This window comes from Prionailurus bengalensis, chromosome D1 (genome assembly GCF_016509475.1).
Source record: "Prionailurus bengalensis isolate Pbe53 chromosome D1, Fcat_Pben_1.1_paternal_pri, whole genome shotgun sequence".
Taxonomy (NCBI): domain Eukaryota; kingdom Metazoa; phylum Chordata; class Mammalia; order Carnivora; family Felidae; genus Prionailurus; species Prionailurus bengalensis.
The window spans coordinates 4,673,873-4,697,068 of NC_057346.1; the positions used below are offsets into that span (position 1 = coordinate 4,673,873).

Genomic DNA, 23,196 nt, shown 5'->3' on the forward strand with positions numbered 1-23,196 from the left:
AGAAGCAGGCTCCAGGCTCTGAACTGTCAGCAGAGAGCCTAATGCAGGGCCTGAACCATGAACCATATGGTCAGCTTAAGTACAGTACATTTTGCAGGGTAATTGTGTCCTCTGGAAAAATGAGCTGAAATTCTAAATGACAAAATTAACACAAATGCACTTTGATTTCTGGCATATGTTTCTATGTTTTAGCTGTACCTGTGACATAGGACACAAGAGAATGTGCTCATGTGAACACAAGTGAAGGACAAGGTGGGGACTTGCCACACAGGTAATTTTGGATTTTTTTCTCTTCACAACTTAAGTTTCAGGGCACGTTTTCTATGACAAATATGTCACCTCTTATAGTTTACAGTATTATACCCACGGCACACTTGAAGGAATTTTGGACAGCACATTTACCAAAAAAAAGATGGAATGCTGACGGGTATGAAATTTACTTTGTCTAAGACCATTCTAAATGACGCATACAAAAATATAAGTTGGAGTGAAGGCAATTCTCATTTTCAAACTGTAAGGATACCCACAGATTTTTCTGAACATGTGAAAAACCCTTGATAGAAAGAAACAGGAGAGGAAGAAACAGCAAAAGTAATGATTTCATATTGAGAAGATCTGGAAAGAATGAGGCAAGGTAGGAGACTTCCAAGTGGAGTGTGGTGTCATCCTCCTTGATTTATTCTGGGAACACGTTGGAAAAGCCCTATGGTCCTCACCCTTAAGCATGCTTAGCTTCTAAAGGTACCACAGAGAGATGCCAGGTGGAAAACAGGGAAGCCTGTAGACTCAGGGGTAAAGGTTGTGCATTTGGGGGGAAAAAAAAGACAGCACCCATACCATACGGCACTCAAACCAGAGACAGTGGCAGGAGAGTGTGCTGCACAGAAAGATACGGCTCTCTGGAAAGACATAGAACTGAAAATGCCACAGCATTTACCTTATGCTTCTTGGCAGTTTTGGTAGAGCCAGTGTTGATGTCACTCTTGGAAGTGACACCTGCTTCTGGATCTGCTAAAGGCCCTAGAAGGGATGGAGGTTTATTTCTGATTTGAGTAGACTGTTTAGAGATCAAAAACAAAAACAAAAACCCCGTCCTTCATTCTTCTGACAACTTAAACTCTTTGCTCCAGTCAGATCCCAAATCAGATGCAGAGGGTGTCCCACATGCCTCAGGTGATCCCCAAGAAGAACTTGAAGAACCATCCCTTATAACCTAATGAAGACTCCTAAAAGCCCTGATTCAGATGTATTCATCACTCATCGAACAACTGTAGATGGCTGGGGGCACAACTAGATGGACATACGTTACGTTGTGCCTCATGCCTCACAGATCCCAGCACATGGACTGTGTATAGGGCATCACTGCTGAACCGTTCTGTCTGCTTTTCTGCACACGGCCCCATTCCTTCCCCACAAGAGATGCCTATACCAACACATGGTGGGGGAAATGACAAAGATGATATGTTGAGCATGAGAAACTTGAGGAATGTGGCAATGGAAGCAGACACATTCCCCTTGTATCACAATGGTCTGTGGCACTGCCTCTGCACCTCGGCCAAAGGCCTAACACCAACAAAAATAAGATGAGTGTGTTTTACAAGTCAACTTCTAGTGGTCAGATCATCTTACCAAGTGTTGCAGGTGGAGGGGTTTGGGGTGGCCCCAGGGCCACCAAGGTTCAGGAGGTGGATGTGCCTAATAGTCCATGGGGGCGGGGCGCCTCTAGGGTAGGGCATGCAAAATCATCCAGTTAACAGAGGAGGTCCCCAGGATCCAGACTGCCCTGCAGAACAGAAGTGACAGCTACATTCATATGCCAGACAAGAGAACAAATATCAAAACCAGAGAAGAATGTGTTTGCACCTGCCACCTTCTCTGCCACCAGGATCCAAGAGAGCAGCATCAGTACCTGAAAGCTCCATCCCTGCCACTGGAAACCACCTACAGCTTGGGGTAGTAGATGCTAGAGGTTAACCTACTGCCACCACTCATCACTGCCCATGTCTGCGGAAGTAAAATGGCAAGGGTCCTGTCCTAGAGGGTTAACAGAAGTAATTACAGACTAATGAAGTAGCATTCTCCAGACAGGCAGCCATCCATGTCCAGGTTCACCCTGCATCCCTCCTCTACAGCGACTCCAGATGCTCTGCTTTTGCTATATTAAGAACACAAAAAAAATGAGTGGGAATAAATGGCTCATATTCTGCTCATGGAATCATAGCCATTCCTGGCAAAAAGTTCTGTAGCTGGACCTTCACTTTGCCTCCTCTGCTTCTCTCCCTGAGAAAGGAGTCTTCCTTCCTGAAGTGTTGTCAAAGGCCTCTGAGACCTCTGGGGAGTGGAGGATGCCTGGAATCTTGCAGGGGAATGAGAGTCTTCTGTGACAAATAAGTTACTTATGAATGTCTACAAAGCTCAGATGTGTTCATCTTAATTCATAGGGAATTCTGATTTTAAGCATACTACAGGACACAGAGTAATTATGCCCAACAGAAATTCACATAACAGATTTAAAGCAAGTGTTTTGGTATAAAACTCCTGGTATGTGTCATGAGACTGTATCAGCTCTAACAGTGACTGGGGACACAACCAGAAACTGCTCATATAAACATAATTGAAGGACACAGTGTTCAAACTATTTTTACCTAAGGTATAGCTGGAAGGATTCCAGACAACTCATTTACCAACAAATATGGGAAGGTGATGAGTGATGACACTGACTTTATCTAAGACCACTCTAATGGTACAGGGCACAAAATATAAAGTTGGAGTCATGATGTCGTTTTGCACTTTTGAATTTTAAACAATATGGCAGACTTTCTAACAGGTTCATCTCCTAGCCAGAATCAAGAAAGGAAGACACAGCAGCCACACTGTTCCCACAGAGGTGAGGTCTGGAAGGGGTCACCCAGCCCAGGAGACTTCTGTTTGGAGTGTGGGGTCATCCTCCTCTCATTATTTCCCGAACCACACGGAAAAACCTTAAGGTACTCAGTCTCTAAGCACTTTTAACCTCTAAACTTGCCACAGAAAGCTGACAGACTAAAAAGTGAGAAGTCTGTGGGCTCCTGGGTTATGGGTGTGCATTTGGAAAACAAAGAACAAACAGACACAGAACACACAGAACAAGACAAGGCCGGGAGAGTGTGCTGTACAGAAAGATGAGGGTTTCCTGAAAGAGTTACAACTGAGAACAGCCCTAGTGTTTACTTTGTCCTCGTCTGCATTCTTGGTATAGTCAGAGCTGCTGCAATTCACAGAGGTTTCAGCAGTTTCTGGATCTACTAAAGATCCTAGAAGGGACGGAGGTTTTTTCTGCTTTTAGAGGACTGTGTGGAATGAAAACAATCCCTCATCTCATTCCTCAAATATCTTAAACTTTTCCCTACACTCAGGTCCCTGACCAGAGGCAGAGGGTATCCCACATGCCTCAGGTGACCCCCAAGGACAAGGGGGAGAACCATCCCTTACCTTGATAAAGACCTCACGGTACCCTAGTTCATGTTGTTTTGTAATTAATCAAATAACTGTGGACCGGTCAGGCACAACTAGCAATTTAGAATTCATCAGTAAAACAGAGGTTTCTCAGTATACATCCTGGGAAATCACGATTTCATTACAGATTAAGAATAAATATGAGGACGCTTGGGTGGCTTTGTCGGTTAAGCACCTGACTCTTGATTTTGGCTCAGGTCATGATCTCACAGCTTGTGAATTTGAGCCCAGCATTGGGTTCCTCACTGACACTGTGGTGCCTGCGTGTGATTCTCTCTTTGTGCCTCTTACTCTATGCCTCCCAGACTCTCTCTCTCAAACTAAACTTAAAAAAAAAAAAAAAGAATAAAATTGAGAATACTGGTTTGGTGTATATCCTCAATGGATCTCAAGAAGGGTGCATTTCTTCAGACTTCAGGTAAATTGTTCAATCTCTCAGCTTATCTACAAGCTGCCTTCCACATGAGAGCAGTTATTATATATCGAAAGACTAATTTTACACTATTGAGAAAAGGAAAACTATGAGAAGTTAGCAGTGAAGCTGCAGAGTTGCACTGATACCATCAGAGGACTAAGCTAAGCTCTATGGAACTTGAATTGAGGGATGTAGGGCTACAGTTCCCAAAAACAAACAAAAATAAAGACCGTTAAAATAGTGAATAAATGACCTTCTCCTCAAATAAAGTCTTCACATTGAGTCTGGGTGGGAAGAAGGATGAGGCCCATGTCCTGTCATCCTTTCCAGGCTCTTCAGACAGGGGGATGCTAGAGGAGGTGGGAGGGTCACAGAGGAGGGGCATGAGCTCCACCAGTCACAGGGACAAGTGCCTCACTGCCTGTGGCACCAGAGGAGAACACCCTTCTGTCACCCCTTCAGACCACCTGCCATCCTTAGTGCTTGTGATTCTTTCCAGACCACACGATGATCACACACAGGAACAGGCTGCACAGCAGAAATTAGACTGCGGCACATCACAACGTGCTCCTTACCTCTCCTTGGAGGGTTCTGCGTCTCTGGTCTTGCAGCCATTGGTTTCTGCCTCCTGTATCCCTCAGGCAGCCTCTTTGGTTCCATCCTGTCCAGTCTTGGATACAGAAAAATAATGGACTTCTATAAGAGTTGCAACACCACGTCGTCTTCTAGACAACAAACAGTGCACGCATCATCCCTGGAAACACCCATAAAAACGCAAGTCAAATGACCACACCTGTATTTCAAGTAAGTGACCTCCCTGCCCTACTCCACCATCTCCCTATCCCAGATCTGAGTCTTGATCTGGGGGAGAAACAACACATCCACCTTCAGTCGTGCCAGACTGTGCACCAAAGAAAGGAGGAGACAAGAAAACACTTACGTAGTTGTCCTGAGCATTCTTCTCATGAGCTGAGATCTGAAAAAGCCAACAATGAAAAGCCCGTGGTTAGGGATTCCAAGGGCTGCTACACTCACCTGCATGAGGTGCTAAGGGTTCAGTATGTCAGGCAGAGCTCAGGTTACCTGGTATCTAAAGGTGAGCTCTGCCTGCTGCAGCTGTTCCCATGTTTGTTCAATTTGTTGCCTGTGAGTTACAATTGCTCTTGTCAGATAAGACCCAATATTGGGTATGATTTTAAATAATCTGCCCACGTTCCCAACAACCTCATATCTGTCCCCTGATACAATTTATTCTTACACATGAAACACTTTTCACATGATTATAAATGTACAGTAGGATCAAAGCTATTGTTACATCCTTTCCTTACTCATTATTCCATGCCCGTAGGGCTCAGAGTTCATAGAATTCCTTCCCATTTTCAATCTTTCCCTAATTCATCATGTGACAAGTGTCTTTCAGATAAAGCTCTATTCTTCTTTAACTTATATCCTCACCAGGATGCAAAGACGAGGGCCATGAATGGCACTACCATGTTGATGGTTATGATTCATCGTACAACACACTGCTCTCCTATAGATTATGACAATTGACACCACCCCCAAGGAATGTTGGCATGGACAAAGTTTCTACACAGTCTGGCTATTGCTTGAGATCTGCAGATGTTTAAAAACCTAATTGTTTTGTTCTTTCTAAAACTTACCTTTTTTATCTGTTAATACTCTATGGATATGATCTCTGAATTTTTGTTTATATTACTAAGTTGAGTCTAAACATTGTAAAAAGGTTAAAAACAAAAAAAATGAACAGAGGTTTCATGAGCTGCTGGTAATTAGTAGCTGAACTCACTTGTACTTATTTCTTTCGTAGCTGTTTTCCTTTTTTTTCAATGTTCATTTTTGAGAGAGAGAATGAATGGGGGAGGGACAGAGAGAGAGGTAACAGAATCCGAAGCAGGCTCCAGGCTCGGAGCTGTCAGTACAGACCCTGACGCGGGGCTCGAACTCACGGACTGTGAAATTATGACCTAAGCTGAAGTCAGACACTTAACCGACTGAGCCCCCCAGGAGCCCTTTCTGTAGCTATTTTCAAATTTTACCTGCAGCTGCCAGCTGATTCTTCTTTGCCATCAGTTCACACCATCATTTTCAGCTTCCTAAGACAGGAAAGATAGATACAGTCAGGACCAAGATCCAGAAATTCTCCCTTTTTACCTCTCAGCACTCTTGAAGGCCTATGCAGATATCCCTTCCCCCACCTCTCCCATAAATGCGCAGACTGACAACACAATCAGAGAAAGGAGGTGAACACCCCATTTAAGTTAAAGAAAATTCTACCTCTGTTGCCATGTCTCTGCTATCGGAACTGTCTTTCTAGTTCTCTTTTTCCTCTCCTTCATCATAAAGTCATCAAATAACATTGCACTTCGTGCCTTCCCAGAGTTGGTCTTTGTTTGAGATGGTGAAGACTCATTTCATCAGTGTGAAAAACCATGTCTGACCAACTGTACCCATTAGGATAAGGCAGGGGATCATCACTAGTCTTATACCTCCATGGGGAGCCCTGATTCTCAGTCCAAAAGTTGTACCATGACACAGACAATCACCCTGAAAGACGACCTCCCAGACTATGGCTTCACCAACATTGCAGCTCACTCCCAGACATCGCTAGAGTTCAGGACTCCAACCCCTGCCTCCACCTTTACATATCCTAGTGGAGAAAAAGGCCAATCGTAGAGGGGCAACATCTCCTGAAGTATAACCTGATATGAAATGTCACACAGTCTGGGTTTATTTCCAGGAAACAGATTTCAGATGGAAAAATCTCAACTTCATGGAGCCAATCTACTTTAACAAGACTGGTTCCATTGATAGTGAAGGCAGCAAAAGGCAATGCTTAGAAAGGCTGGTTTGTTGTGTTGCCCTCAGACTATTGTTTGTGGTGTTCTTTTAAAGGCTTTCACATTGACACTTAATGTACTCAAGAATCACATGCAAAATTGAAATTCTCTTAGAAATGGACACAAAAGCATGAGACACAGAAAGGCACATGCATTTCCTTCTGGCCTCAGGCAGTCCTTCAGCAAATGCTTTCTGGCGTGGTTGTAATATAGTGGCTCTGTTGTAAGGGGTTGAAGATAGAAAGGTGGTCAGGGCACTGTACTCACAGAAAGAGCTTACAAATTAAAAAACAAAAAACAAAAAAAACAGAAGATGCCAGTGAGACAGAGCAGACCCTAACCCCAGGTGTGGAAAGGACTAACATAAAGCTGAGTCTCCAGGGAAGAGAAGGAAGAGTTCACTTTCCAACATGAGTAAGGGACTCTAAAGTCCCTGATGTCCTGAGAACAAAAGGAAATACTGTACAAAGGAGGAAGCATGTGAGTGAATGCACCAAATATTTAACAACCCCACGAAGACACACAAGACCAAGATAGGAAGGAAGCCCAGGACAAAGCCAGCCTGGCAGTTGGACCCAATCTTCCTAGGGCTCATCATTGATTTGGGGGGCATACATCTGAATGGCAAAGAAGCTGAACAACCTTATGGGCAAAGACTTAGAAGTAAACAAATGTAGTTCAGGGGTGGCCAGCAAATATGAGCCCTAGTGAAGCTGCAGGCTTTGGTCAAGACTCAGAAGAGTTACACTTAAAACCTCAGGGGACAGGAAACAATTCGACTTTCTTAGGGATTGGGCCTGCACTGAACAATCTCACTGGCCGAATGGATGCAGGGATTCAGTACAGCTGGTACCCCTACCCACTTTTCAGAAAGCAGTTTCTATTGTGTCTGTAGCAAGATAATTCAAATCCCGCCCCCCCCCCCCCCACATTTTTGACCCATGTCTGGCCCTGAACAAAATAACCTAATTGCTGGATGACAAGACAGTGTGATGGGCTTGAAACCTATAGGACAATGTAGGTGTATCTACAGTGGATCCAGGTATCAACGTTACTGCTGGTACATTCCCTCTTTGGCCCCAAATTCATGACACAATGTGTGACAAGCACTTAGGGCAGAAAGGAAAATGCAGGTTACAGAAAGCAAGGTAGGAAGGACAGGCACAATTCCACTGAATGCATTTGGCAAAATACTCTGGATCCAGTTCCAAAAGAAATATAATTATCTCTATTGGCTGCCACATTCTTTCTTACAATGCAGTACTTGTGACAGTTCTCACATGAATATCTTACTCTTCTGTAGCCACTTTTCTTGGTTCATAGAATTCTTCTAGGTGATGTGCTTTCTCCTTCAGCTGTTTGACTTTTGCTTCCTTTGTTGCTTTCACAGTCCTCAATGCATTACACTTGTCTTCCAGGGCCTTTTTATTTTCTGTAAAAAAGAAAAAAAAGGGGGTTTTCTTTATAAAGGTGCACATGACCTGAGTCTTGATTTTGGTGAGACAGAAAAAGGGCAAGAACCTTGAAGACATGAAGATATTCTTTCCCTTTCCAATGCAGTCATGGCCATTATATGGAGATTTCTTCCCAACAGAAAATATATCTTCCAGTTGACAGTTATTGGACCTCAAGGCTCTTAGCTCCACATCCTCAAATTCAACATTTGAATCTTGTGGTTAAGACAGATATGAGAAAAGACTTTTACAGAAAACTGATCGCACAGCAATAAGATCATGCATTGGAATAAACAAAGACCTTGAGGCATATATATAACTAGAAGACAAAGATGGTGGAAGATAGTTCACATCTAACAACTCATAAATGGCTTTCTTAGTGGTATACATATGTATGTGTGTGTGTGTGTGTGTGTGTGTGTGTGTGTGTATCCCCCCTCCCCCATTCATGTTGAGAATTCACTGTTCAGTCTTAAGAGAGAAAGAGACTACAGATCACCTGGGTGGCTCAGTCAGTTGAGCATCAGACTCTTGATTTTGTGTCAGGTCATGATTCTAGGATCATGCGATCCAGACCTGTGTTGGACTGCAAACTGAGCATGGATCCTGCTTAAGATTCTCTCTCTTTCCCTCTGCCCCTCTCCCCCACTCACATGCCTTGTCTCTCTAAAAAAAATAAAGAATGATTTAAAAATATTTTTTTAAAAGGAAAGGATTATACACTTTGGCTATCACCCTTTCTCTCTCAACTATATTTGGGGATTTTCTACATATCTTGGAGGGCAGAGTTGAATGATGTGATAATTACCTAGTTGTGAAAACAAAAGGTAGTCCTTGAAATGGACTCCTAGTCCTTGAAATGGCAAAACTTATCCTGGTGCTCCTACTGAAATTTCAGCTCATTGTTCAGAAAGAAGTTTGGCTCCCAGAGGCCCACTCTCTACTGTGGTAAATGGCAAGCAAATATGCTGTGCTCACTTCACCCAATGAACAAAAAGCCTCCAAAGCCAAATTACAGTAAAACTCGGCAGCCAACTCTTACCACTTCCTGATTCTTCACATTCCTGTCTCTCTCTGAGTTTGCAAGGTAGCAAGTGCACTTTGAAGGGTGTCATTTAAAATTTCATTCAAGTGGGTGCCTGGGTGGCTCAGTCGGTTAAGCATCTGACTTCAGCTCAGGTCGTCATTTTGTGGTTTGTGAGTTTGAGCCCTGTGTTGGGTTCTTTGCTGACAGTTCAGACTCTGGAGCCTGTTTTGGATTCTGTGTCTCCCCTTCTCTCTCTATCCCCTCTCCTGCTTGTGCTCTGTCTCTGTCTTTCAAAAAATTAATAAACACTAATATTTTTAATTTAATTAAAGTGCTCAACTATTTTGATGTTCTCCTTCAACAAAACGTGTTGAATGAGTAATAATAATTCATTACTTTTACTTGTGTTTTTTAGAATGCAATCCAGGCAAAGAAGGGATTCCCACCTTCAATTTAAGAGCTTCATCAGAGAGAAACTTACTTTCTCTCTTAGTTTCCTGAAGACATTTCCTTAATTCATTGTTGTATAAAACACGAAAAAGGAATCAGAATTAAAAAAAAAAGCATAGTGCTAGATAAACCTACCTTCTAATGTGTGACTCCTTTCACAAATAAAGAGGTAGCTCTTTACATTTGTGAAGCTTGTCTCGAATTGGTACTGCTTATAGAACACATAGAATAGGTCAGTAGGATGATCTACCAGAGTGGAAGTAACCAAAATGAAATCACAAAAAATATTTGAAAAGGCCATACTACCTTCTGTTCCCAAATGGATATTTCTTCAGGAAGTAAAGTTCTCTGTTTTCTTTCTTAAAAGTATTGATCTTCTCAGTTACTCTCTGTAAACTAACTAAAAGGAGAGAAAACATTTTCTAAGTTTGTTACCAAACCAGTGACATCGAATAATCCCAGTGTATTAGCAGCACAGACACATGATCTGACAGGTGGGTGTAACTAACATTTTAGCTTTCCCGTTGTGCCTGAAGGAATCAAGTTTTAGCAGCATTTTAAACCTAAGAAAACCTTATTTCAATGAGACTGCTATTTAAAATATTGTCCAAAATGGAGCAACACAATAAAATATCTTCTAATTTCTCTCCCATCTGGAAACACCCTTCTTGGAAAATTCAATCACTTCAGATACTTATGTCACCACCAGAGATGAAACAGAAAAATCAAATCCTATCAACTTACATTTCTCTCCTCCAGTTATTAAGGTACATACATAGGTCGCTGCAAATAAAGGAACAAAAACAAAACCATCATTTAGTCTCGATTTGAGCTACTTACACCCCCAGGTGCTATTTGGAATATCAAGGAAAGCTCAAACTGCTGACTGATTGACTACTCAAAGGCCTTGGATGTCTTCCTGCTGCTCACAGATTGCCTTTCATGAACCCGAGGCTGGGGGCCCTGGAGGACAAGGTCTTTGGAATCAAACATATGGGTACAATCTCAGCTTTACACTTAGTGGCTGGAGGATCTGGATTAATGGCAATTCCTAGAAGACAAACTTTTTTCATTCCAACATGCGAACATTACCCTCCAACCTTACAGGAATATTATTCAACACACACGAAGCACCCAATTACAGGTGGATAACACATGTAAGCTCTAGAACAGACTCCTCTAACAGGGATTAATTCTCTCATCTGGCCATATAGTGCAAACTTCTCTTCTGTTGGCCTAGTGTGAGAGCTCTCATGCCCTGAGATCACTTTTCTCACCACCACCACTGCTGCATTCAAAGGGATAAACACCAGCCTTGGAGGGTTTGCTAAGTGTCAGGCAGCCACCCTGGCTCTCAACAGCGCCATAGAACCACCACAGTCTACCCCCATTTGCAACAAATTCATTTCCACTCATGCTCTCCTGGCACAAATGGCTCCCTCCACTTCAGACTCAAAACCATGGTTTAAACCTCTCTTGTGACACACCCTGCCTGGCAATATCTGTCTTCTTCTCTAAGCTTAGGCTTCTTGATAGACTCAAAAAGGGTTTTCTTATTGTGACATTTCAGCAAGAGCCAGGTCATGGCAAGGTACTCACTCCAAACCTCAGGCTCATATCATAACTTGTTTCATTCCCTCTACTCTGGTGATGTGTTCCTCCTCCTGATGTCTTATCTTGAGATGGTAACTCCCTCCACATTGTCACGTAGGCTCTGAACAGGGAAGAGAAAGATGAATTTCAAGAGTTAACAAATCAATTAGACAACAGACATCACTATATTTATTCTTAGTTGAAGTAAAAAGCACATCGAGGGGTGCCTGGGTGGCTCAGTTGGTTGAGTGTCTGACTTTGGCTCAGGTCATGAGCTCGTGGTTCATGGGTTCTATCCTCCCATCAGGCTCTGTGGTGACAGGTAGGAGCCTGTAGCCTGCTTCGGACTCTGTGTCTCCTTCTCTGTCTCTCCCCCACTCATACTCTGTCTCTCTCACTCAAACATTAAAAAAAAAAAAAAACCCACACCAAACACCAGTACTGAGAAAATACTGCAAAGAAAACTAAAGCTTAAATTCTTACCATGATATTCTAGAGGCTCTAAGAGGGGAAAAAACAAATTTGTTGTCAAAACATTATTAGTAAAAGCCTACATTTTGCATAATTAATTCACAGGATTAAAAAATAAGAAAAAATAGAATTTCCTATTTAAGTCATGTTACTTAACAATTTCTGTTAAAGAGCACAACGTAAATAGCTTTTTTCAGCCAAAAATCTGTTTATATTGAATGAATATAAACAGCCTATTCAGCCTATTCAATTTTGACCATTGATAATACAGACATTTACAAAATGCTCTAAATCGTCATTTCCCTCACTTATTTTTTATTTAAACCCAGTATTCACACTGAAGTTTAGAACTAGGATTATTTTTAAATCCTGAAATAAAGAAACAGGAAGGAAGGAAGGAAGGAAGGAAGGAAGGAAGGAAGGAAGGAAGGAAGGAAGAGTGGGCAAAACTTTTGAACTAAGATATGTCTCTTTCATTCTCTAGAAAGCTCTTCTGAAATATTACATGAAGTTGGCTGTTTGCTGAATTCATACAGAGTTATAGCACATCAGGTGCCATGAGTTTTTCCAGACTGCTACAAATGAAATAAAAGCCGCCAAATGAGAGAAAGAATAAAACACGGTGAGAGCTAAAGCACAAGCAACAACAGAAATGACAGCTAATGTTTAAAAAAAGAGCAAAAAGTGCTCTGCAGACCTCAGTCACCCCTGATAAATTCTAGCTGAATCAAATCTAGACATGACCCAGTTTTGACACCATTAACATATTTCCCCATTCTAAAGTTTTAAAGGATGATGAGAGGCTAAAGCCAGCCCTAAACTCTTGCCAGGACATCAGAATATCATCATGCTATCAAAAAGCCACTTAGGAACTTCTGAGCTTCCCTGTCCCTTGTCACCCAGCAGCACTGGCAAGGGAAGTGAAAAGGAATATGAACTCACCAAATACTTAATATTTGTGTTTCTTGGTGAAGGCAAGTTTTCTACAGTGGCAGGGAAATACTTATTTAGAAATAAATTCCAAAGTATTCTGTTCTTCTAGAAAAGATCTGCCCTCAAGAGAAACTAAGAGCCTAACTGGGGATTTCCCAAAGAGTACCTGATACAGCTGAGGGAAAATACTCAAGTCCAGGGCTCTCTCCTTCCTGTCTCACCTGGCAGTAAATTCAGCCTAACCCCCAGCCATATAAATACAAAAACCTCACATTCATGTTCTATTTACCTCAGTTTCTTTACCAGCACATAACATTTAGCTTTCCACACAACTTACAAGGCATAGTTAAGTAAAAACCACACAGTTTGAACACAGACAGCAAGCACTAGAATCACAGAGATGAGCAGAGTGAGCAGAGATGTAGGAATTACCAGTCAGGGAACTTAAAACCACTTCCATTCCTATGATAATGCAGATAATGAAAAAAAGTGGACATTATGCAAAAAGAGATGGTGAATGTAAGCAGAGAGATGAAACTCTAACAGTTTAAAGTGATTCAAGATATCAAGAGCACCATAACAGAAATAAAAAATGCCTTTGATGGGTTCATTAATAGACTCAACATAGTTGAGGAAAGAATCATTGAGGCTAAAGAAATGCCAGTAGCACCTTCCAAAAAGGAATACAAAGAAAATAAAAATAAAAATATGGCACAGAAAACCCAAGACCAGTGGGACAATTGCAAAATGTGAAACACACACATGTTAGGCATACCATGACAATGGAGGAGAGAGACTTGAAGCAATAATGACTGAGGATTTTCCAAAATGAATACTGGTCACCAAATCACAGATCCAGGATACTAAAAAAATCAACAGCAGGACAAATACCCAAACAAACATAACAACAACACTAAACCCATCAACTATGCTTAATATATAATATTCAACTATGGATAATTAAAATAGCTTTGGAAATCTGGAGCAGGGGTTGGAGGTATAAGGAGAGAGGGGCGCAAGAACACCTTACCCAAGAGGAACAAGGATAAGAAATACCTAAGACTTCTTTTCATAAACCACACAATCAAGAATGAAATATTTCAAGTGTTAAGAGAAACATTAAACTATCTGTAGCCAGTGAAATTATCCTTCAAACACACTACAGAGTAAGGAAAATTGTCAGGGATCATGACTGGCATTATTTCAATGGTAAAGAAGTCAGTTCTCCAAAAAGACTCAACAATTTCTAATGTGCATGCATTAACAACAGATGAGTCTAGATACACAAGGCCAATGCTGACAGAACTTCTGGTAGAAAGAACTGAATCCATTACTATAGCTGGATTATTCAATACCCTTTATCAGTCACTGAGAGATCCAGTATATAGACATTCAGTAAGATCACAGATGAACTGAACAGCATCACTAATCAACTGGATCCATTACCATCTGTAGAATACTTCATCCAACAGAAGATTATACATTCCTGTCAAGGTCACATAGAACGTTTACCGAGATGGGCCATATTTGTGCCCATAAGATACATCTGAACAACCACAATAACAGAAATCATAGGAAGTATGTTCGTAGACCATAAATGAGTCAAATTAGACCTCATGAACAGAAAGAGAGCTGGAAAATGACAAAAACCTTGTAGATTAAATAAGCTTCTAAAGAACACATGCGTTAGAAGGGAGATTGGTGGGGGGATGGGCAAAAGAGGTGAAGGGAATCAAGAGTATACTTATGGTGATGAGCACTGAGAAATGTAAAGAATTGCAGAATCATAATGTACACCTGAATCTAATATTACATTTTATGTTCATTATACTTGAACTTAAAAAAAAAAAAACATGGGTCAAAGAAGACATTTCTACAGAAATTTTTAAACAGTTCAGTTTAAATGATAGTGAAAATTGAACAGATTAGAGTGAAATTTGTAATACTGAGTGCATATAAAGGCACAGTGAGTATAAAATTTTCTGCTTATTTATGATTTAAAAAATCTAAGGTACTTTAGTATATTCACAGCAAGGACAGTTCTCCAGAGGTAAATTAGAAATGCACAAATTCCGAGGGAGGCAGTAATAATGTTATGTTTCCACAGAATTCTAAACACATCAGAGCCATGAGAGAAATGGTAGCCTCAAATATGGAGAAGCCAAAATAATATTGGAGACAACGAGGAATCCATCAGACATTGACAATGTATCTGTCACAAAGAATCATCTTTACAAACCCTCAAACAATCTCCAGGAGACTTTCCAATGCCTCCTCAAAGGAGAAGGACAGACGGGTTAGAAAGGAGCAGGAGCAAACTTTTGGGAGTGATGCAATGTGTTTACTCTCTTACTGTGGTGATAGCTTCATTACTCCTTACATATGTTAAATATCAACAAATTGTTTCCTTTAAAAAGGTGTTATTATACATAAATTATACCACACTGAAGCTATAGGAAAACTATAACAGGCAACACTTAGGGATTTTATTTTGCTGAAAAACACTTCCAAATACTTTCTAAATAGTTAACTTAAGAATTTATAAACCAACTCAAAACAGAAAAATACATAATATTAAACATATGGTAGATAAGAAGTCAACGACTTCTATTGTATATTAATAAAATACCTAAATAATAAAGTAAATAAAATTACTTTCTTTTATCTCAACAGAAATGTATTCTCATTCCTCACATCTTTCTTACACATCTTTTCTTTTTTTATATGCAGTTACTTTTCTTATTTCTGTCAGTCTTAATTACATTTAGCAGAAAACTTTTAACTCTTAGAAACCTAAGTCTCCAGTAAAAACTAAGTAGTAATCAATTGTGAACTGTCTGTTATACCAGAATTCTTCTAGATCTAAAATGTGTAATTGCATTTTATAATTTAAAAACATATTTTTCCCTAGTACAATCTTTTAAGGAATCACAAAGCATATTCCCAACAGACCCAAATATCCTCATCTTTTCTTCAGTAAGAAGCCCAAAGCCCAAATCTATGTTCAGTAATTAATGTTACAGCACTCAGTCCTATTTGGAAAATGCACAGATGGCCAACGAATTCAGTTCTATTTATCATTCAAGCAAAACTTTCAAGTTAAGGACTTTGAAAGCTATCTTAACAATTATCCAAGAAAACTTTGAGGCAGACAAAATTAAGAATCATTGTAAGTCATCCTTTTTGCTAACCAATTGCAACAGAAATAACACAAGCTTATTTGACTTTCTGCACACCTTGGTAGAATAAAAGTTTTATATTTGATGCTGACAACTCCAAAGACATGTCCATTTTCATTAACCAACAAACATAGTTTAAATACCAAATATATTCCACCTGGGGCCACTAAAAAGTCCATCAGTTTGTTCCCCAGTGTCAATTTTTACTGGAGCTGCTGCTGCAAATCTGAAATAAGTCCAAGGGGTTACTCTTTGCTCCTTGACAGCGAGGATAGAAGGAGCCAGTGCTGCCAGAGGCACCAAGGATGGTATATGAGTTTAATATGCAGGTGGCACCCCAGGTAGTAGAGAAAGAGGAGGAGGGGTTCTGGGGAAGCCTACCTGTCTCCTACACTTGACATGGCCCCATGAAATACTCCCACTCTAAGTGTATCCTGTCCCTATCCTGTGCCCCTGTCCTCATGGCCACCCTACCTGGCCACTTTCTGGAATCCAGGCCTGGGCACAACCCTCCATAAGCCACTGGCATGGGACAGATGCCCAGCACAGGGTTAGCACGAGGAAAATACCCTCTTCCATGACAACTTGGAACAGGTCATGCCAGGGTCTGTGCATTCCATCTGCTTGTGCTGGCCTTCACTGGAGTGCCAGAGTTATGTGGAATGTGGTGTGTGTTTATGTGTAAATCTACATTATGCACCTGTGAGTCTGAGTTCTCTTTCTGTGAATATATTGACTGTCGACATGAGTTTCCTGTTTTTAGGTTGCTTTCATGTTTTACTCTTGTGTTTATCTGTATGCATGTGTATTTGTGTCTGTCTCTGAATGAGCATATATATGCTGTGCAAATCTGTGTCTGTGACTGTATTATCTGTATCTCTTGGGTACATGTGTCCCTGTGGGAGTATCTGTGTTTGATGTCTGTGTGTGTATTGGTTGTATGTGTGGATTTGAGGCCCCTTTGAGTGTTCTTGATCATACCTGTGGGTATGTGTGTGGTTTTCTGTGCTTGTGTCTAGTATGTGTAGAGTTTGCTTTATGGGGCTTAGTCATGTGACCCTGTGTGTGTATTCCCCTCAAGATGTCATTGGCTATGTATGCTGTGTGGGTCTGTGTGTGAGCCTGTCCATGAGCCCCATACCTGAGTCCCCAGATGAGGCTGTCGGTGGTTCCATGCCTATGTGCCTCTGTGCTTGTGGTGTCTGTTTTTCCTCTGCACGTGTGTATCCATGCAGCTCAGAAGTAAGCAGCTGCAGAGGGGGCCCTTTAAGGGTGACTCCTGGAAGGGGATGAGCAAGAGACAATATGTGTTTCCTCCACTCAGGCTCAGCTCCTTCTGCCTGTTTTTCTCCCATCCTTCAGTGCCCCTCTTGTGGTGCGATGCCTTGTGGTGTAGATGGATGGAGTGCAGGATCACCTCATAGGATCACAGGCCAGGGGCTGGGAGGGCTGTAAATGGCGGCTGGAGGTCACAAAGAGTGGGGAAGCCTCGGGGCCCCTGGTGACGCTGAGGGATTCCTAGGCCCTGGGAAGGGTGAGTGAGTGGGGGCCCCAAGGGAGGGCTGGGGGCTCCTGGGACCCATGGAAGGAATGCAGGATTGGGCACCCCGGGAAAGAGCTGGAGGAGTCCTGCAGGACTTGTGAGTCCCCAAAGGACAGATCCCTCACTCACCTGTGCTGGTACAGGCTGGGGCTGGGAAGCAGCAGCAGCGTCCAGAGGCAGCAGATCCATGGGATGGTAGATGGAGCAGTGAGCCATGGTCTTGAAAGCAAGTGGAATCACCACGCTGAGCTGCCCTGGGCCCTTTCCCCCTTCCCCAGCCACCTCGCTAGCTCTGGCCCTGACATCACCCTCCAGCAGGGCATGGGCACAGAAGTGTCTCCTCTGACCTCTGTGCTAATTGTTGAATGGGCATAAGGAGTCACCCAGGGCCCCTGGAACCAGGAGGGAGAATTTAGCCCTGGAATCTTCTCTGATGGGACTTGGGGAGAATTATGGAGGGACAGCATTTAGTGCCAGTTTATTCACAGGATAAAAGCACAACATAAGGTCACCTTGGATGCTGATGTCAGTGTTTTCTTACCCAGACCACTTTCAGAGCACTCACTCAGGAGTGAGAATAACTGATATTAATTTAAAAGAACAAAAATGCTGGATCGTGTGCACTCCTGATGCTCTTAGAAAACAATGCCCAACACTCCCTCCTCATACTCTCCATAATGGGGAAACTGAGGCAGTCGGGGATTTGGCCAAGATCACATAGTGGTTTCTGAATGTTTTGCTGATTACATCTGACTAAACTCCATTTTCTGAAGTTCACGTCTTTAATTTTGTCAGTGATGTTTTTGGGCCACTCTGTGACAAATTTCACCTCGTCAAGGATGAAGCAAACCCATCCTCAATGAATCCTGCTGTCATTTCCTATCAATGACCCATGCCCCTCCTTTGCCCCTGTACAGTCCCCCAGACAGGCTGGTACCATGTGGTAGCCTCACTAGGCTCCACGAAGAATGTCACATTGTCCTCTGACCCGGTAAGCTGGATGCAGCCCTGTGATGTGCTCTGACCTGTGAAATGTGAGTGGGAGTGAAATGTGCCACCTCGAACACAACACTTGGGAACAACTGCGTCTGGCCACCTCTCTGTCCATCTCTTATGGCACCTGGTAGTTACCTATGGTGGGTGCTCTTCTATCCTGGTCCCAGGAGGATCATGGTGGACATGTGGCATGAGCAAGGAAGAGACTTCCCTTATAAGCCATTAAGACTTTGGGGCTATTTCCCACAATAACATCTAGCCCATCCTAACTGGTATGTATCCTCCATTCTCCTCTCTATGAGGCAGCACAGCCTAACATTCAAAGCATGATCTCTGTTGTTAGATACACATGGGTTTGAGTTCCAGCTCCATCATTTAATTAACTCCAACCCCAGGCAATTTACTGGGAGTCTCTGAGCCTCCATTTCTGCTCCATAAAATGGATGGTTACACCATCTCATGTTTGAAGAGGATTAAATGAAATAATAAAACATATAAAACTTTGAGTCCAGGGCCTGGCACACATAGTGAATGCTCAATAAGTATTAGCTATATAGCTTTATGTCCAGATTGCATTCAGAAAATGCAGCAACTATTACAAAAGAAAAGAAGGAAATATTAAGCCTGTGGCATATGTTGCCTTTCAAACTGTTTTATAACAAATAAGATAATGTTACGTATTTCACACCCTGCTTTCTACTCTTAATAAGATATTGTTGTGATATTTTTATGTTACAAATAAAAAGATCTGCATCGTCTTTTTAAATTATAGGACAACATTAAATACCATGAAGAATTCAATCACTTCTCTGTTGCTGGACATTTCCATAGGTTGCACATGGCACTGAAAACAAATGAAGTAAACAAAAACTATCAGAATGTATTGTTTTCTAGAATAAATATTTGTTAACTTTTGTTTGCTCTCTATCTATATATGTATTGGGTTGCAATTTACAATGTTTTTCTTATCACAAATAATGTTTTTAAAAACTATGGCAGTTGTTTTCAAGTTTTTCCAAAATCTGAAAGGTTACAAATAATCCATGTTTTTAAATTTCAGGAATAGAATTTAGTGATTCATCACTTACTTAAAACACCCAGGGATCATCCCAAAAATTGTCCTCCTTAATGCCCCTTGCTCATTTAGCCCATCCCATCCAACACCACACCAATGACCCTGTTTGTTCTCCTTATTTAAGAGTCTCTTATGATTTGTCTCCCTGTCTGCTTTTATATTATTTTTGCTTCCCTTATGTTCATATATTTTGTTTCTTAAATTCCACATATGAGTAAAATCATGTGATATTTGTCTTTTTCTGACTTGTTTAACTTAGCATAGTACACTGTAGTTTCATTTACATTGTTGCAAGTGGCAAGATTTCATTCTTTTTGATTGATGAGTAATATTCCATTGTATATATATACCACATCTTCTTTACCTATTCATTAGTCAATAGACATTTGGGCTCTTTTCATACTTGAGCTATTGTTGATAGTGCTGCTATAAACATTGGGGTCATGTTCCCCTTTGAATCAGCCGTCCTGTACCCTTTGCATACTTAGTAGTGAATTTCTGGGTCATAGTGTAGTTCTATTTTTAATTTTTTTTTAGGAACCTTCATACTCTTTTCCAGGATGGCTGCACCAGTTTGCATTCCCACCAGCAGTGCAAAAGGGTTCACCTTTCTCTGCATCCTCGCCAACATCTGTCATTGCTTTAGTTGTTAATTTTATGTGTTCTGACAGATTTGAGGGAGTATCTCAGTGTGGTTTTGATTTGTATTTCCCTCATGATGAGTCATGTTGAGCATCTTTTCATGTGTCTGTTAGCCATCTGGATCTCTTCTTTGGAAAGTATCTTTCATGTCTTTTGCCCATTTCTTCACTGGATTATTTGCTTTTTAGGTGTTGAGTTTGATAAGTTCTTTATAGATTTTGGATACTAACCCTTTACCTGATATGTCATTTGGAAATATCTTCTCCCAATCCACTGGTTGCCTTTTAGCTTTGCTGATTGTTTCTCCTGCTGTGCAGAAGGTTTTTATCCTGATGAGGTCCCAAGAGTTCATTTTTGATTTTGTTTCTCTTGCCTCCGGAGACATGACAAGAAGTTGATGCAGCCGAGGTCAAAGAGGTTGTTGTGTGTTTTCTCCTCTAGGATTTTTGTGGTTTCCCACCTTACATTTAGGTCTTTCATCCATTTTGAGTTTGCTTTTGTGTATGGTGTAAGAAAGTGGTCCACATTCAGTCTTCTGCATGTCGCAGTCCAGTTTTCCCAGTACCATTTGCTGAAGAGACTGTCTTTTCTATTACATATTCTTTATTGCTTTGTCAAAGACTAGTTGGCTATAGGTTTGTGGGTCCATTTCTGGGTTTTTATTCTGTTCCATTGATCTAAGAGTCTGTTTTTGTGCCAGTACCATACTGTCTTGATGATTACAACTTTGTAATGCAGATTGAAGTCTGGAATTGTGATGCCTCCAGCCTTTATTTTTCAGGATTGCTTTGGCTATTCGGGGTCTTTTCTGATTCCATACAAATTTTAGGAATGTTTGTTCTAGCTCTGTGAAGAATGCTGGTGTTATTTTGATAGGGATTGCATTGAATATGTAAATTGCTATAGGTAGTATCGACATTTTAACAATATCTGTTCTTCCCATCCATGAGCATGGAATGTTTTTTATTTTTCTGTGTCTTCTTCAATTTCTTCCATATACTTTCTGTAGTTTTCAGTTTAGAGATTTTTCACCCCTTTGGTTTGGTTTATCTCTAGGGATTTTATGGTGTTTGGTGCAAGTGTAAATGAGATTGATTCCTTGATTTCTCTTTCTGCTGCTTCGTTATTTGTGTATAAAAATGCAACTGATTTCTGTATACTGATTTTGTATCCTGTGACTTGGCTGAAATCATCTATAAGTTATAGCAGTTTTTTGGTGGAGGATTTGTGTTTTCCACACAGAGTACCATGTCATCTATGAACACTGAAAGTTTGACTTGCTCTCTGCTGATTTGGATGCCTTTTATTTCTTTGTATTGTCCTATTGCTGAGGCTAGGACATCCAATACTATGTTGTATAATAGTGGTGAGAATGGACGTCCTTGATCTAGTCCAGACCTTAGAGGGAAAGCCCTCAGTTTTTCCCTGTTGAGGATAATATTAGCTGTGGGTCTTTATTATATGGCCTTTATGATCTTGAGGTATGATCTTTCTATCCCTCCATTCTTGAGGGTTTTTATCATGAAAGGATGCTGTATTTTGTCATGCTTTTTCTACGTCTATTGAGAGGATCATGTGGTTTGTATCCTTTTACTAATGTGATGAATCACATTGGTTAATTTGTGGATATTGAATCAGCCCTGCATCCTAGGAATAAATCCCACTTGATCATGGTGAATAGTTATTTTAATGTATTACTTGATCCAGTTGCCTAGTATCTTGTTAAAGAATTTTTGGATCAAGGTTCATCAGGGAAATTGGTCTGTAGTTCTCCTTTGTAGTGCAGTCTTTGTCTTGTTTTGAATTAAAGGTAATGCTGGACTCATAGAATGAGTTTGGAAGTTTTCCATCCATTTCTATTTGTTGAAACTGCTTCAAAAGAATAGGTGGTAACTTCTTTAAATGTTTGGTAGAATTCCTCTGGAAAGGCATCTGGCTCTGGACTCTTTGTTGGGAGATTTTTGATTGCTGATTCAATTTCTTTAGTGGTTTTGGATTTCTTCAAAGTTTCCATTTCCTCCTGTTTCAGTTTCGGTAGTTTATATTTCTATGAATTTGTCCATTTCTTCCTGATTGCCCAATTTGTTGGCATATAATTGCTCATAGTATGGTCTTTTTATTGTTTGTATTTCTGTGATGTTGGCTGTGATATCTCCTCTTTTATTCACGACTTTAATTATTTGCATCATTTCCTTTTTTTTTTTTTTATCAATCTGGCCAGGGGTTTATCAATTTTGTTAATTATTTTAAAAAACCAGCTTCTGGTTTTGTTGAACTGTTCTACTGTTTTGTTTTTTGTTGGTTTGTTTGTTTGATTTCTGCCCTAATCTTATTATTCCCTTCTTCTATCTGTTTGGGCTTTATTTGCTATTCTTTCCCCAGCTCCTTTAGGTGTAAGGTTGCATTGTGTATTTGACACTTTTATTCCTTATGTTTGTGATTAATTAATTGATTTATATACTTGAGTTCCACCACGTTGGGGGCACAAATGTTTACAATTGTAGATCTTCTTGGTGGATAGACCCTTTATTTATGATATAATGCCCTTCCTCATCTCTTGTTACAGTCTTTATTTTAAAATCTAATTTGCCTGGTAAAAGTATGGCTACTCTGGCTTTCTTTTGGCGACCATTAGCGTGATAGATGATCCATCCCCTTATTTTCAATTTGTATCTTGAGGTCTACAATGAGTCTCTTGTAAGCAGCATATAGATCTTGTTTTCTTATCCCTTTTCATGCCGTATGTCTTTTGATTGGAGTGTTTGGTCCATTGACATTTAGATCGAGTACTCAAAGATATGGATTTTGTACCATTGTGTTGCCTGTAGATTTGTGGTTTCTGATGATGTTGTCTGGGCCTTTCTAATCTTTGTTGCTTTTGGTATTTTCTGTTTTGTTTTGTCTTTTCCCCAAAGATTCACCCTTAAAATTTCTTGCAGGGCTGGTTTATTGGTTGTGAACTCCTTCATTTTTTGAATGTCTGGAAAACTCTTTATCTCTCCTTCTATTTTGAATGACAGCCTTGCTAGATAAAGAATTCTTGGCTGCATATTTCTCTGATTCAG

At 40.8% G+C, this 23,196-nt stretch overlaps 1 long non-coding RNA gene across 3 annotated transcripts; it reads left to right on the plus strand.

Annotated features, from left to right (window-relative positions):
- The first annotated feature begins 113 nt into the window (after positions 1-113).
- On the plus strand, positions 114-9,879 carry LOC122482907. Of its 3 annotated transcripts, XR_006297246.1 has the most exons (4): positions 114-271; positions 2,816-2,987; positions 4,410-4,714; positions 9,665-9,879. It is a non-coding gene; the product is annotated as an uncharacterized LOC122482907 (long non-coding RNA). The 3 variants fall into 3 exon arrangements; XR_006297244.1 differs by having other exon boundaries at positions 115-2,987; XR_006297245.1 differs by having other exon boundaries at positions 119-2,987; positions 4,552-4,714.
- The last annotated feature ends 13,317 nt before the right edge of the window (positions 9,880-23,196 follow it).